The sequence below is a fragment of the Myotis davidii genome, unplaced genomic scaffold (assembly GCF_000327345.1).
Source record: "Myotis davidii unplaced genomic scaffold, ASM32734v1 scaffold575, whole genome shotgun sequence".
Classification (NCBI taxonomy): domain Eukaryota; kingdom Metazoa; phylum Chordata; class Mammalia; order Chiroptera; family Vespertilionidae; genus Myotis; species Myotis davidii.
Window position 1 is genome coordinate 7941865 of NW_006290306.1, and position 3110 is coordinate 7944974.

General features: G+C 44.8%; 1 protein-coding gene across 1 annotated transcript in view; it reads right to left on the reverse strand.

Annotated features, from left to right (window-relative positions):
• The window catches only part of COL4A4 (collagen type IV alpha 4), a 112718-nt gene extending 109608 nt beyond the window's left edge, over positions 1–3110 (reverse strand). The window contains exon 1 of the mRNA XM_015563696.1: positions 3084–3110. The gene's annotated coding sequence lies outside the window, so the exon portion shown is untranslated. The remainder of the gene's footprint in view (positions 1–3083) is intronic.

Here is a 3110-nt window from a genome sequence, read left to right on the forward strand (position 1 = left end):
ATTGTGCAGAATAGACATGATACTGTGATTATGACAAGGAGGCAAAAATAGTAACGTAGGACTTGTCAAAGACAATGACCACTTCACTTTGTTCAAAACCCTTATCTGGCAACAAACCCTTAGCTGGCACCAAAGGTAGAGATTTGTGTGTACTTTGTATGTACAATGATAGTTCATTGACCGCAAGGGAGCAAGTGGGTTGTGCTTCACCTGCCGGAGGCCGGTCCATCCTTGTTGCTTGACACAGTTGCTGCAGGGAAGAAACATCTGCACAGCATATGTTTCAAGGTACCTGGCATATATGGCATACTGTTCTTGATATGTTTGCTCCCACTTTTTTAGCACTATGTGTTATAACCAGAACCACCTCCCTGAGAAAGGTTGTTTCCCCAGGTGGGGATTTTTCCCTGAAGTTAGGGATTAACAGGACTAAGGAAGAGAATAAATCAGTAAAACCCTCTAGTGTTGCAGAAATACCATGTACTACTTATGAAAAACTTGGACTAAGACTGTTGGCAAAAAATTTGGGACTTGTTGGGCCCACATCCCCAGGGGTCTGCCCACCAGGGAAAGCACCAAAGCACCGATACTCCTGAAGACCCACCGACACAGGGCAGTCCCAGGGAAGGCAAGCAGCGGGGCTGGGAGGACATAACCTTTACTGGGTAGGATAATCTCCTTCAGTCACTTCTTTGAGGCAAAACATACCATGTGATTATAGAGACATGCTTATAGGATCAAATGGTATAAATACAGATGTAACAGAACAATAAAGATAACCTGGCCATGCTGATCATCTGAACGCTGTCTCCGTGTCCTTCATTCATCGCCGACTCCGTCCACACCTTTGGGAACCCCTGGACCTGCTGGGGCTGGACCCCAACATTCACCCTTTTCTACTGAGCTGAGAACATTCCTATCTTGTGCCACCATTTCTCATCCACCTTATTTTCCTTTATGCAACTGGAGGATCAAATTCTACTATCATTGTTTTGTGAAGACCCTGGACAAAGGGTTTCTACTGAATCTTGGATTGGATTTCTATCACTCCTTGAGGTGGGTGCCATGACTATGCCCAGTGTACAGAAGAGAAGACCCAGCCCAGAGAAGTTAGGTCACACTAGTAAGTATGGAAAGGATTCAAAATTCAGAGTCTACTGTGCAGACCAAGCTCTTAACCACACTTCCTCCTTACTGTACAGGGTGGGGGGAAAGTAGGTTTACAGTTGTGAGCACATAAACCAGAGAGTTTATTTTTGTATTATTATTATATTATTTTCCATACAAACAACTGTAAACCTATTTGGTCTCCCCCTCCCCCCATACTTACATGACAAGTTTCTCTCCTGCTCTGTTGTGGCATCAGAAGTGACGTGCAGTTGACTGCTCCTCCCACTTCAAAGGTAATAAAACTAAGTCTGGTCTTTCATCAAAATGACTTGGTTTCAGGGAAAAGAAATTAAGGTCCAAATTGAGATATCTTCTGGAATTCAGCAAAAAGGAGGAGCATTTAACACTAGCTTTGAGGTTATTTCCCCCCCAGGAAGTAGTGTTAGTCCATGCAAGATTATCATACCCTACTTGGAATTCTTGGACACTGTTATTTCAACAGAGCCTCTGATGTCCTGTCTACCCAGGATAGCAGGAGAAGGTTCCATAAGAACCTCCTGTCAATAGGAAGATGCTACTACATACCACCCCACAATATATGTGGCCTGGGCACACATAAGTCTTAATAAAGAGTTTAATATATATTTTATAAATATATAATCTTAATAAATATACCATATATTTGATTTTTAATATATTTTTAATAATGCAATAAATCTTAATGAAGATGTAATAATAAAAGTCCATTTATTATTTTCCTAAGAAGAGACCCTAATTCAATGCAGCTAACTTAACATGAGACATGCATGTAAAACAGTGGCTCTCAAACTTGGTTGTAGGTGGGAATCTCCCAGAAGCTTTAAAACAAACTCATACCCAAGTCCTACCACTGGAAAGTCTGGTGTAATTGGTTTGGGATGAACTAGGTATCAGGGTTTTTAGAGGCTCCTTCGGAGATTCTAATGCACAACCACAGTTAACAATTGCAGGCATAAAAAAATAATAAAAAAAAACAGAAGGAAGACTATAATATTCACTCTACAACTAAAAGGAAAAGGGCTGTGTCTTCATTCATCTACTGTCAGGGTTTTGTACACCTACATAGTTCTAATACACTATCAGACCCAATTCTAATTGAAGCAAGTGGTTCTCAGTGACCAAACCATATATTTCACAGATGGTGTTTGATGACCAACTGCTGCAGATGTCGGGACACTGCTCGCACACTGGGGTTCCAAGCCTGGAGAAGAATTCAGGTGGTCTGTGAACTTGGATGGAAGTAAAAGTTACACCTCCAGCTTCAGTAGCTTTCCTGGAAACTCAGCATTCCCTTGGGCGATGAATATGGACAACATTGATCATTGTATTCCAGGAGAACTGATTCTGATTTAATTGTGCTTTATGTATTTAAAAGCATTATTCTGAGAAGGGTCTGAATGCATCCCCAGAGGCATTGTGGTCAGTGGCACAAGAAAGGCCACCAGGCCTGCTTTGAAGAGTGTGCCCTGACGAGCCAGATAACTGCAGGTCTGCATCCAAGGCCACCTCCACCAAGGGCACTCCGGGAGGGAGACACCCGGGACAAAGATGGCTCTAGGTTTCCCCTGCACTTCCGCAGATAAGATTTAGCCTGAAAAGCCAGTTCAACACAGCAGAGAATAGGATGGGCATTCTCTTTCGCCTCAGCTGCCTTCTGCTCTTGGCATTTCGGAGTGCCCAGACTGCCAGGCTGGTGGTAACTTGAGCCTCCAAATTAATCAAAACACACAGCGCCCAGTTCAAACCCAGGCAGACAAGCCAGGGAGCCAGACACGTTCTCCTCTGGTAACCCCCAGGCCTCAGCTGCCCCCCGCCCAGCCTACCCCCACCCCGCACGCCCCACCAGAGATGCCAGATTTCCTCCACTGCCCCCACCCGCAGGTGTGCCTGGCCCTAGGGCAGGGACTGCCCAGACTGGGTCCTGGGCGCCTTACCTCAGGGGGCCGCCCACAGCGCCAGGA